The sequence below is a fragment of the Cebus imitator genome, unplaced genomic scaffold, assembly GCF_001604975.1.
Source record: "Cebus imitator isolate Cc_AM_T3 unplaced genomic scaffold, Cebus_imitator-1.0 Scaffold98, whole genome shotgun sequence".
NCBI classification, from domain to species: domain Eukaryota; kingdom Metazoa; phylum Chordata; class Mammalia; order Primates; family Cebidae; genus Cebus; species Cebus imitator.
Genome location: NW_016107413.1, coordinates 2,793,518 through 2,807,472, shown reverse-complemented (window position 1 = coordinate 2,807,472; position 13,955 = coordinate 2,793,518). Strand labels below are relative to the sequence as shown.

The window sequence follows — 13,955 nt, the reverse complement described above, 5'->3', positions numbered from 1 at the left end:
TAGATAGTGATTCAACCTGAGCGGCTAGTGAGATGACAAGTGAACCAGATTGACTGAATATTTCAGGCCAGCACTTTAATTTCCTGCCCTAGGTATCTCTATCTCTAAATAATTTTCAGCATGTTTCCCCCAGAATCAGAGATTACAGGATAGTTCATGTAAAGTGCATTTTAATGTGCCTATCCCCTTCTTACACAAAGTATCTCAAGTCGAAACTTTTGCCACTTGAGCCCAAGGAGAACAGAACATATTACCTAATTATTTTGCCTCCATTAGTTAAGGGATTCATAAAATGATTAGCTGCTTTCATCTCTGCGGCCATAATTTTATGCCTAACTTTAAAACAAAGCCAAAAGCAAAACGCCCACTAGCGTTGCTTTATTCAATCCTGGTTTGTCTTCTTGGTTATTTGTGAGCCTCCCTAGTGATGAAGGATGTGATGGTTTCTCACCATAATGTGCACTAAACCCAGAAACATTTAGAAGACTTGTAATTACTCTTAATAGTTAAATTAATCTTAGATCTTACATTAGAGAAAAATGTGCTTCTCCTTATCCTCTGAATTAGGAGCTCCCAGGATAAGGGCTGTGGTATAGGGAGACGTTGGGACATTAGTGTCTCCTTACCTGTCATCCCAAGCTTCAATCTTGCCCTCGCCTCGGAGAAGGAGCAGGGTGAAGCAGGCACTGGCCTGCCCACCAGGGCACATTCAGATGGTGGGAAGGAAGGTCTTCCTGCCTGGGCACACGCCCCAGCTACCCACCCTCAGCAATAATACTGGGCATCAAGGGAAAAGGAGAGGAGTGTTCACGTTTCTTCCATAAAACAGGCATGCTGTGGGTTTCTGAGAACTGCAGGATTTCATCTCCATCCCACAAGTCATGACACCTGCAGCAACCAAGCAGCTGTTTGCCAGAAGGAAGCCAGGCTGTTTTGCTAGGATGAGAGAAGAGTTGCAGATAGCTTATAAAATGGAAAGACACATGAGAGTTGTCTTCAAAAGAGACTAGGCTAATTCTCCATGGTCATATGAGGCAAAACTCCAGGGAAGATCTATTTCCACTCAATGTGGTGGATATCTTTCTGTCCAACAGAGCTGTTCAAAGAGGAAAAGGGCTGTCTCAGAAGGGACTGTGCTCTCTCTCCCAGAAGAACTTGAACCAGACACTGGGAGCCCACTTCACGGAGAAGTAGAGGAGAGACCATAGAAACCTGGGGATGACTGGGCTACAAGACCATGGAGATTCCTTTCTTCCTCAAAAATGTAAGAAACCACAGTCTTGGAGCCTGTCAGAGAATGAGAAGGATAAATTCCCTTTTGCTTAAAATAGGTTTGTGGGATATTCATGAGTGTATGAGGGAACATCAGAGTGATTTTGATTATTAACCAGAGAGAGCCCTCTCAACGAAAAACATACACGTTGCCAGAGTAAGCTGGCAGGAGTCCGAGATACAATCCCAGATTCACAGTGCATTCAACACGCACTAGACAGCATCTAGAACTGTTTTTATTAGGTATTCTGAATTGCCTCCTATGCACAGAGCACTGTTGTAGGTATTGGAAGAGTTACAAGATGTTTATGGCCCAAAGAACGTGTAATGTATATGGAGAAAGACATTTTTACTAACCCAAAACATAAAATCAACATTGAGAAAATCGTGAACATATCTAAATATGAAAGAAAAGGGGGCAATTGAAGAGGATCTCAGCTGTAACTTAAAAAGCTAGACTTCCCTGTGTCCCTTTCCTACCTGTATTTAAATGTCCTATGGGTGTGGGCCTATAATGTGACAACCCACATCCCCTTCTTGTTTATCCCCTGGACCTGATCAGGGTTTGAGGTAGGGTGGAATGAGGAAGAACTCTCTTTTTGGTGGATTTTACTTTCACACAACAACATTTTAGTTGATTATAGTAACTCATAAAAATACTTGGCTTCACTCCACTGATCTCTTTCGTCTTATGTCCATACTGCTTTGTTGATACTTGGCTTCCACTTCCCCACAGACTGGCACAGAGGGCAATCATGGAATAGGCAGGGAAAGTGACTGGAGGAAGACAGAAAACAGTTTCTACTCCCCACACCCTTAGTCTGTGCCACGACTTTCTACTGTCCAGGTGATGTTAAGCTTTACAATGTCAAATGAGGCCAAGGAAAGTGTCCTGGCCCAGTGGGCTTCTGCAAATGCACATACACATTATGGGCGTGCACACGCACACATACTTACACACATACGTATTTTGCTTTCATGTTTGAGAAAAATAATGCTTTGTTAAATTCAGTCACATATGAACCAAATACCAGAGGACACATTTCCAGTGCAAAAATTGCTGCTTAATTCTGTAGACTTTTAGATCAGATGTAGAAAAACACCAAAACTACAAGGCTTATATTCCAGAGAGGGGCATGAGAAGGAAGGAAGGTGTAAGCCGGGAAGAATGCTTGACAAGCAATTTCAATGGAGCTTTATATTTTCAAAGCAGTTTTAAATCATGAAGTAGCCCACCTAGTTATCCTGAAAAAATAGGTCAGCATAATATTTTCTCAGGTGAGGAAACTGAGATACAGTGTTCAGTGGCTCACCCAACATGTGTGAGTAGGGTAGAAACACAATTTATGAATTTCCATCTGGAGACCCAGTCAGCGAGGCTGCCTTATTCCCAGAAAGAGAAAATACAAGCATTTAGCAACTTTTATTTTATATTTTTATATGCTAACAAGGTTAAATCACCACTGCTGTAGACCAAGAAATCTCAAGCATAGCATGTGATAGCATACCAAAGGGTAGAGTTTGAAGCTCATGATTCTTCTCCATCCTCATCTCCAGTTCAAGTGCTCTGTTTTTGGGATATAGTGGCCAAAGCAGTTGCTGGACAATCAGGAGGCCTGGATTCTAGGATCAAGCTGTATGACTTTACAAGACTATTTAAAATTTCTTAGACTTGCTTTTTCATCCTCAAAAGGAAGATAACACTTTTGGAAAGTTTTTTATTTGAAAAATGCCGAAAATAAAAATAATTAAATTGCCCATCATTCCACTGCACTTTTTGAAGCATGTATCTATAAAAAGAGTGGCATTGGGGGAGGCACAGTGGCTCACACCTGTCATCCTAGCACTTTGGGACGCTGAGGCAGAAGGATCTCTTGAGGCCAGGAATTCAAGAGCAGCCTGGCCAAGATGGCGAAAACCCATCTCTACTAAAAATACGAAAATTAACTGGGTGTGGTGGCTCATGTTTGTAGTCCCAGCTACTTGGGAGGCTGAGACACAAGAATCACTTGAACCCTGGAGGTGGAGTTTGCAGGGAGCTGAGATCTCGCCATAATACTTTAGTCTGGGCAACAGAGAGAGATTCTGACCCAAATAAATAAATAAACAAACAAAAATAAAAATAAGAAGTGGCACTGCCCCTTTTCTAGCCCAACAACACCATCACAAAGCTTGATTCATATCTTTCTAGGCTGAAATAAATTCATAATTATATAGAATGTGAGATTTCTATTTTTATGATTTTTTAAATGGTAAAATGGAATCACATCATACATGTTATTCTAAAACTTTTTTTTTTTAATTTAACAATATGACATTATTCCACTTCACCCTGATTCTGCTTTGGTGGTTGCAAAATATTCCATTGCATGGATGATAACTAATTTGTCTAGCAATCTTTTTCCATGGTCTTTTGTAAGGTCCAAAGAAGAATGTACATGAGAAAGTGCTTTGTAAAACCATAAGTCATAGTTTAAATATAGTTCATTATTTTGACTATCAAACAAAAATATATAACATAACTATACTGGTTTTAGCTTCTAAGCTCCAAATGTAAACACTCTTGATGTACAAAGGGAGAAGTAATATGCTACCTGTAATGCAGTATCACCATGGTCATCTGAAAGACTGATTTATTGCAGGGGTTTAGAAAGAACTATTGATAGTTGAGTGTATAATAAAACTTCTAATGGGTCCTTGCTGGGGGTGAAATCTATTTTTATTCAATGGGTAGCCTCTATTTATTCTGATACCTTATATTCTAAAATAAATTTTTAAATTCCTATAGGTTGTTCTTGTAAGTACAAATGAATTGAAGGCTAACACTATAAAGTGAAGTGTGTGGAGAAAAGGATGTACTGGTGTCATCTGATACAAAGAGTAAAATGAGCTTTTTGGTTTTTGTTTGTTTTGTATCTGTGTCTTTATTATGTTTGTTTTATTTTATTTTAAATTATCCCTGAACTAGAAGTGGAGCATTAGCAGGTCTTTTGTCAAGAGACAGAAAATTGTAAATTTTTGTTTACAAAAGATAGTAATTTTTATTAAAAAACAGAAATGGAATTTTCTATTTGATATGCTATTTACAAATTTAAAATAAAACTTTTACCATTAAGCCTGCATATAAGGGAAATACATGGGTCTTAACTTCCCAAGTACACTAAGATTGATTAATTGGACAATTCTTCACTTCATTGTGTCTATGGAAACATAAGCGGTGGTGTACAACAGAATTTGCCTTACTACAGTGACTTAGGAAAAGTGGGGACACCTGATGGAACCTTCTCCTAAAGACAGGATTGAGATATACGGTTTATTATCTGCTTAATAAACAGTGCAATCCTCTTTCTTGTCTAAGGGCTGAAGGACAGAGGGTAGACAGCCTCTGCTACTACCCACCACTCTAAAAGTTCCAAATTGCAGGCTGCGAGCTAGATCTCTGGGAACATGCCCTTCGGTGGAAGGAGAATCACCACTGCTGCAGCAGAGTCTAGGCCACGGCCATGCAACCTATGGACACATGCAGCCATCCATTGATGGTGATTGCGGTTCTCGGCCTTTATTCCTCCATATCACACATGACTGATGTTCACAAGCTCGGCTTGTGAATACAGACAACCACAACCTGTAGGTGCTATTCCTGGCATATTCTCTTTGCCTACCAGTCAAGAAAACATGTCAGAATGCAACGGAAGGTTACATTAATATAGAGATAGTCTGTAATCTGTTCTGATGTCTGAAAACTTTGGCGCTTTGTGCACAACCAATCATGACCCCCCAGTATGTCCCAGTGCAATAACTCAGGACCATTGGACAAGATAATTGTTTAGACCTTTGGACATATGACATCTCTGACTCTATAAAAGATAGACAGATCCTAGCTACAAGCAGGAAGTAATTCCTCATAGGATTTTGATTAACCAGATTGATTTTGTACAGAAACATCCAGAAGGCTGGCTCAGAACTGGGCTTTCTCTCCCACACATGAAACACAACATTTCCTAACATGTGGCCTAGAGAAAACTTCCCTTTGCTCCCCCTCCCTGTCCACAAACTCTGAAAGACTTATTTGCTTCTGGCTGAAGCCGCATTTGCATAAGATGGTTACAGAAAATAAGTGGAAACCCAGTTCTGCAGCATGCAAAAGTGCATTCAGGGAAAGGTTGACAGAGCACAGGATCCAAAAAGCCAACGAGACCAAGCATCAAATAACTGAATATCTACTGTCCCTTTCCTGGTCACTCCCAATTTTTTTTTGATTCTAGGTCACTGAATAAAAGTTTTTCATGATAGTCTCTTCTAATTAAACTTATCCAGAGACAGTTCTAAAAATGTGCCTCTGGAAAGCAAATTTATGGTGTTATCCTCACCCTGTGAGAAGGGAAGAGTGGAGTTCTTCACATAAAACTCTCTCCCGACCCCGCAAATAATATATTTTCACAATTGGTGGACATTTATACCCCTCTTGTTGAATTTTATCTCTGTTGTCCTGTTGAATGCTGATCTTATTGCACTTAAATATTCGCCCTTACAAGGGAAATGTCATTAAATGCTGCTGCTTGCTGAGCTGCTGATTTTGCATGGATAGAGTACTGTGATGATGCCCCGCTGAGCAAATCCTCACAGGAAAGGAAGTTACACTCACGTTGTTACTCTCCCTTTGTAAAGAAGTTCTGTATTTCGTCTTGTGTTTCTGAAACATGAAGACACATGTCATAAAAATGTTCTGCATATAAATGAAATAATGTAAAGCAATTATGATGCTTAAGAATGCAATGGTATGATTATGACATGTAGAGTGTTAATGAATAAAATATATTTTAACTTGTTCAAAATTACTTGCCTCTTTTCTGAATTCAGTGTGTGCAACTAAAATAAGGAAAGATGCCATGTTGAAGTGGTGTGTGAAGGCCAGAAACCTAAACACAACAGAGGCAAAAGCCAGAAACTAAAAAGTCAAGTTCACTGTGTTATCTATACTGGCTGTTTATATGGCTCAAATTATGGGGTTAATTGACACATCTCCACTTTACTTCAGGCTGTATAGATGGAGCTTTGTCAAAATCAGACGCTTCATAAATGGCTCTTTTGATGTTATCTTTGAATCATCTCCTTACCAAAGAAGGGCTATTAAAGCAGCTTCTACAGTGGCAACAATCTTTCCAACCAAAGTAAAACGGCTAAATGCTTAATAGGCCCAATTTTCTGCGGAAGCCTCTGTTCACTAACCCCCTGAGGCAAAGCTGCTGAGAATAAGGATGTAGCAAACTGTAGCACTTACGGAGCCAAAGGTAGAGGTGGGGTAGAGAAAGGCGAGTGAGTAGATGGAGCTTTTTCCCATTTACCTTCAGGGCACTTGGTAGTGATAATGAGACTATGAATAATCAACTTCATTCATGACCTTAGGGCGCTCAACCTGTCAGGCCACTAGTGCTCTTCCTCTTTACACCTCCATTCTCTCCAACCTCCTCTCCCTTTTAGCCCGTCTTTGGGACCTGTTGTCAAAGAACATTGACATATCACCCAGGAACCCTTCCCCTTCCGTCCGCCATGCTTACAAACCATTGCCCATCTATAGACATCTTCCTTCTGTTAGCCAAGGTAAACTCCTCCATCTGGACTTTGCAGCCCATTCCTTTATAACTTCTCAGGTTCCAATACAAATGCCCATCGATGATAGACTGGACAGAGAAAATGTGGCACATATACACCATGGAATATTATGCAGCCATCAAAAACGATGAGTTTGTGTCCTTTGTAGGGACATGGATAAACCTGGAAACCATCATTCTCAGCAAACTGACACAAGAGCAGAAGATCAAATGCTGCATGTTCTCACTCATAGGCGGGTATTGAACAATGAGAACACAGGGACACAGGGAGGGGAGCACTACACACTGGGGTCTGTTGGGGGGAAATAGGGGAGGGTCAGTGGGGGGTGGGGAGTTGGGGAGAGATGGCATGGGAAGAAATGCCAGATATAGGTGATGAGGAGGAAGGCAGCAAATCACACTGCCACGTATGTACCTATGCAACAATCTTGCATGTTCTTCACATGTACCCCAAAACCTAAAATGCAATAAAATAAATTAAAAAAAAAAACTTCTCAGGGGCTATATACCCTGTCAAATGCAACCTCCCTTTTCTCTTCTATATTCAACTGAGTCGTTTAAATTGTAGACTTCTCTCTGACATTAAATATTGAAAATTTCATTCCACCAGAGTAGGCTTGTTTTATTACAGGTACGTCCCAAATATTGCATGGGATATATTTATACTGAAAAAGTATTTGCTGTTTATCTGAAATTCAAATTAAACTAGGCATCCTGTATCTTTATTTGCTAAATCTGGCAACCACAAGCTAGAGAGGTCTTTCTTTACAGCCCACTTCAGAAAATAGTACTATTTTCTGCAGACAGTTTCTGTCATCTTTTTTTATCTTCATACATGATCACCACTGGGCGTATCATATGTTTATATGTTTGCTCATTGTCTGTGTCTCTCCATCTCCCCACTAGAATGTAGGGGCCATGGAAGCAGTAGCTTTCAAAATTTTCTGTTGCATCCCCATTGCCTAAAACAGGGTGTAGCATGACATTAAGATTTAATTAATAGTTTTTGAATAAATAAATGCTTGAGTTTCTCTTATTTTAAAATAATTGTCACTCAACACCACAATCTCTCTAGCTCTACTCCTTCTTTTCTCTCTCCCCCCTCAGAATCAGATTTTTTAAAACAGGTCTTACTATTCACTGTCCCTATGACTTCATCTCTCAATTCCCTGTCTTCATACTCCATTCTGGCTCTGGTTTTATCATTCCACCAGCTCTGGATAAGGTCACCAATTACCTCCATGTTGTTAAATCACTTGGACATTCTTTACCCCCATCTAGTCTCCCAAGATGTGATGCTATAAACCACTTCCCACTTCACAAAATAAACCCCGTTTCACTGGCAATGCACTCTCCTGGTTTTCCTCACTCCTTCTTAGTATCCCTTGTTAATTTGTCCTTCTCTACCTGGCCATTAACATTTGGAGTTAGGCCAGGTGTGGTGGCTTACATCTGTAATCCCAGTGCCAGGAGTCTGAGATCAGCCTGGGCAACATAGTGAGATCCCATATCTGCAAAAAAATTTTTTAAAAGAGCCAGGTGTGGTGGCATGCACCTGTAGTCCTAACTACACCAGAGGCTAAATCAGGAGGATCGCTTGTTCCCAGGAGTTTAAAGCTAGAATGAGCTATGATCATACTACTGCATTCCAGCCTGGGTGACAGAGCGAGACCATATCTCTTAAAACAAGAAACAAAAACAAAGTTGGAGTTAGTCTAGGCCCTGTTTTCTCTTCGTTCTATATTCTCTCCCTTGGGTAATCTCATCTATGCTCATGGCTTCAATGACCATTTATTTACTGATGACTCCCAAAATATCCAGCCCAAATATTTCAGAGTCATCAGCAAATAAACTCAATTGTCTAAAACTGAATTTAAGACACCCTCTGCTCACCCTAACCCTGGTTGTCTTCTGTTGTTTCACATCTCATTGAATGACACCTTCATGCATCTAAAGGCACAAACCAGAAAACTAACAGTCATCCTGGGCACCTGTAAATCTCACTTCCCAAACAGTTCTTCAATCTATTCATTTCTCTGTATGTCCATAGTCACCTAGTACAAAAAAGTGCGACCTCTTGCTAGACCACTCAACAGCTTCTTAACTAAAAGAGCTATATTCATTGACTCAGATCTCCTTTCAATCTGTTCTCTACATTTACAACTAATGTGATATTTGTTTTCACCTGTTGAAAATTCTTCCTTGGGTTTCTTAGGGGCCCCCAATCTCTCTTTTCAGTTTTATCCCTGCTACTCTCTTATTCTTTCAGCTACAGCAACACTGGACAGGAATTAGTTTCTTAAATGCAACTATACCACTCTATAGAGAGGGCTAGATGAGAAACTAATTACAAAATAATGAGGCTCAAATAGTGAGGTAGTGAGAAATAACACCGCATATGAAAATCAGCCATCTGTGATCTGCCAAAACTATCATATGAAATTTAGGGTCAAAAGGTCCTTCACATATCATCTAGTCTAATTCTCTCCCCACAAATAAGAAAATGAGGGCTCAGAGAGAAGAGACTGACCAAAGTCACACAGCTATTCAGTGGCAAAGCTAGGAATGAGCCTTCAAACTCAATAATCAATAACTTTCTCAATGAAAAATTTTTAATTTTTTTTAATTTTAAAAATTTTATTTCAATAGTTTTGGGGGAACACGGAAAAGTGGATGCCTGGAAAAGTTCTTTAACGGTGATTTCAGAGATTTTGGTGCACCCATCAACTGAGCAGCATACACTCTACCCAATGTGTAGTTTTTAATCCCTCACCCCCTCCAAGTCTTCCCCCAGAGTCTCCAGAGTCCATTCGATCATTCATAGGCCTTTGCGTTCTCATAGCTTGGCTCCTGCTTATAAGTGAGTACATATGATGTTTATTTTTTTCCATTCCTGATTTACTTCACCTAGAATAATGGTCTCCAACTCCAACTGGGTTGCTGTGAATGCCATTATTTCATTCCTTTTTATGGCTGAGTAGTAGTCCATGGTATACATACCACATTTTCTTTATTTGTTGGCTGATGGGCATTTAGACTTGTTCCATATTTTTGCAATTGCGAATTTAGCTGCTATAAACATGTGCGTGCAAGTGTCTTTTTCACATAATGACTTCTTTTCTCTGGGTAGATATCCAGTAGTGGGATTTCTGGATCAAATGGTAGTTCTACTTTGAGTTCTTTAACAAATATTCATCCTGTTTTCCACCATGGTTGTGCTAGTTTACATTTCCACCAGCAGTTTAAAAGTATTCCCTTTTCACCACATCCATGTCAACATCTGTTTTATTTTTTTATTTTATTTTTATTATGGTCATACTTGAAGGAGTAAGGTGGCATCACATTGTGGTTTAGAGATGCATTTCCTTGATAATTAGTGATGTTGAGCTTTTCATTTCATGCTTGCTGGCCATTTTTATATCTTCTTTTGAGAACTGTCTATTCATGTCCTTTACCCACTTTTTGATGGGATTATTTGTTTTTTTCCTTGCTGATTTGTTTTTAGTTCCTTGTAGATTCTGGATATCCGTCCTTTTTCAAAGGCATAATTTATGAAGATTTTCTTCTACTCTGTAGGTTATCTGTTACTCTGCTGATTATTTCTTTTGCTGTGCATGTTTATAGTTTAATTAAGCCCCATCTATTGATAATTGTTTTGTTGCATTTGCTTTTGGGTTCTTCGTTATTAACTCTTTGCCTAAGTCAATATCTAGAAGAGTTTTTCCAATGTTATCATCTAAAATTTTTATGGTTTTATGTCTTAGGCTTAAGTTTTTTATTTGAGTTGATTTTTGTATAAGATGAGAAATGAGGATCCAGCTTCATTCTTCTACATGTGGCTTGCCACTTATTCCAGCATCATTTATTGAATTGGGTGTCCATTCTCCACTTTATGTTTTTGATTGCTTTGCTGAAGATTAGTTGGCTGTAAGTATTTGGTCTTATTTCTGGGTTCTCTATTCTAATCCATTGGTCTACATGCCTATTTTTATATCAGTACCATGTTGTTTTGGTAACTATAGCCTTGTAGTATAGTTTGAAGTCAGATAATGTGATGCCTACAGAGATTGTTTTGTTTTGTTTTTTGTTTACTCTTGCTTTGGCTATGCAGACTATTTTTTTTTTTTGGTTCCATATGAATTTTAGGTTGTTTTTTCTAGTTCTGTGAAGAATGATGATGGCTCTCTGATGGCAATTACATTAAATTTGTAGATTTTTTTGGTAGTATGGTCATTTTCACAATATTAATTCTATCCATCCATGAGCAGAAGATATGTTTCCATTTGTTTGTGTCATCTATAATTTCTTTCAGTAGTGTTTTGTAGTTTTCTCTGTAGAGATCTTTCACCTCCTTGGTTAGGTACATTCTTAAGTCTTTTATTTTACTTTTTTAAGTTATAAAAGAAACTTAGTTCATTTGATTGTCACCTTAGTCATGTTGGTGTATAGCAGTGCTACTAATTTGTGCACATTGATTTTGTATCCTGAAACTTTACTGAATTCATTAATCAGTTCTAGGAGCTTTTTGGATGAGTCCTTAGGGTTTTCTGGGTATACAATCATACCATCAATGAACAGCTAGCTTGACTTCCTCTTTACCTATTTGGATGCTCTTTATTTCTCTTTTCTTTCCTTCTTTTCTTTTTCTTTTTATTTTTTAGGGGGCTGGGGGTGGGTGAGATGTAGTCTTGCTCTATAGCCCAGGCTAGAGTGCAGTGGTGCAATCTCGGCTCACTGTAACCTCCACCTCCAGGGACCCAGTTCAAGCAATTCTCCTGCCTCAGCCTCCCAGTAGCTGAGATTATAGGCATGTGCCACCATGCCCAGCTAATTTCTGTATTTTTAGTAGAGATGGGGTTTCACCATATTGGCCAGGCTGGTCTTAAACTCCTGACCTCATGATCCACCCACCTCAGCCTCTCAAAGTGCTGGGATTATAGGCATGAGCCACTCCACCCAGCCGGGATGCCCTTTATTTCTTTCTCTTGTCTAATTGCACTGGCTAGGACTTCCAGTGCTATGCTGAATAGAAGCGGTGAAAGTGGGCATCCTTGACTTGCTCCAGTTTTCAAGAGGAATGCTTTCAACTTTTGACCAGGTTAAAAAAGCCTGCTATAGACAGGTGCCAGTATATGGATGGGGCCAGGATTGGAGCCTCGGTGGGACAACTGATTAGTATATAAGTAAACAACAGGATCCAGAACAAACCAACTGAAACTCCACCTTCTGAGTCTGACACATAAACTAACTGGGATTTTCACAAGGACTTTCTTCTTTCTTCCTTAAGTACTAAAAATAATCAACTGGGTATCCACTGAAAGTTACAAAATGAGGGCAATAGACTTAAGCACTACTATTTCCTCACAATTAGGCAAAAGTTCATTGGAAAGACCCTAGTCCATTTCCTTTCAAAGGAAATTCCAAACTACAGAGCACAATTCATACTTTGAAACCAAAGTTGTCGTTCAACCACCAGAGGAAGCTTTCTGGAGGACTCTTCTATTGAGATCAAGAAAGGCTGAGTAAATACCCTGTGTATGCTTATCACTATGAGCAATGAAGCATAAATGAGTATGAAAGTTGCCTTTTGGTGTCAAAAGACCTTACAAGATTCTTTTCCAAATGGGATTGGAATTATTAGTAAATTTTTTGAGCTGAAAGGCACTGTTTATCAGCTGTAAGTATTTCTAATTGGTTTCCAGGGAACATCTGTGTTAGGGTTATAAGCATCAAAGGTGATAAACAACTTAATTATCCTCCTAGAACCATTAGGAAAAAGTATCACTGTTGGTGAGCTTTCTTTGATGCCTTCTTTTGAAATGCCATCCTGCTACTATTGCGGGGCTATTTGTAGTTTATTTTCTGAAGCTTTCATGCTCTCTTCATACATAGAAAAGGCTGTTAGAAGTAGATTAATGAAATTAATAACATTTGCACCACTGGTCAAATGTATCTTAAGCTACATTGGACATAGCTCCTCCTTGGAGAAGTAGCAAGTTAGAGGTAATCAGAAAACTACAGGATAATTGTGTTTTTTTTTTTTTTTTTTTTTTTTTGAGATGGAGTCTTGCTCTGTAGCCCAGGCTGGAGCACAGTGACATGATCTCAGCTCACTGCAACCTCCACCTCCCAAAACCACAGGAGAATTTTAAGAGACAAGGGCAAAAAGTATGTGAGAAGATATAAAGGCCTTGGTACAACACCTATTTCTTTATCATGGTGGTTTCTGAGAAAAGGGAGTTGCCAATCTAGGAGGCTGTTGCAGGCAGAGAAGGAGAGAATTTTGTATTGTCTTTATTTTCAATAATTGTCTTTAAAAATTATTTTTTCATGAAGATAATTTGGGACATGAAAGCAAACTATGGTAACAGTGTTAACAGACAAGACTCTAGTCAAAATACCTTTCTTATAATTGCACCTTTTGAGAATGCTTGTTTTATTTTTATTTTTTGCTTTCTAGAATCCTTTATTCCAATACAGTGTCCATGGAAGGAGTTTTAAAAAGTCACTGCTATAACAGAGAACAACCTTTCTGCAGAAGACAAGGAACAATCAGAACACAAGATTTGAGTAGAGGCCAGAGATGGACTTTTCCTAATTGGGTTTTAGCTCAGGACTAATACTGAGTTACTTAGCATTTTGGTCTTACCACCCTCTTATTTCTCTATCACATAGAATAATTTTCTGATTCACACTTTCACTAGTTGAAATGTCTTTTTACCTGGCAGAAATGAATTAAAAATCATGTTTTGAACTCCTCAAGAAGAGGTATTATAGAAATTCAGGGGAATTCACTATAATCATTTTTAAGTATTTCATGTTTTAAAAACTGCTGACTGTGATAAAAATCACAGAGTTGGAAAAGGACCACAGGGAATCCATTCCTGTCTCACTGCATGAATGAGGAAACTGAGGCCCATCTGTGACATGAAGCGAACAGCTCAGGGCTTTTGCCAAACTACCTGTGGCCTTCTCACTTGATTCTGCCGAGGGAAATCATGCACCATGGCTGGGACTAGGATCATGTTAAATAACTGTCTCCACATGATATCTTTGGTATTGGATAGAATT

At 39.0% G+C, this 13,955-nt stretch overlaps 1 protein-coding gene across 20 annotated transcripts in view; it reads right to left on the bottom strand.

Moving 5' to 3' along the window:
- The window catches only part of MTERF1 (mitochondrial transcription termination factor 1), a 477,890-nt gene that overhangs the window by 13,276 nt on the left and 450,659 nt on the right, over window positions 1-13,955 (bottom strand). For 2 of the 20 annotated variants that reach the window (XM_037741313.1, XM_037741314.1), the window contains exon 1: window positions 2,586-2,664. The exons of the other annotated variants lie outside the window; for them this stretch is intronic. The gene's annotated coding sequence lies outside the window, so the exon portion shown is untranslated. Of the gene's footprint in view, window positions 1-2,585; window positions 2,665-13,955 lie in introns of those variants that run through there. 20 annotated transcript variants of the gene reach the window in all.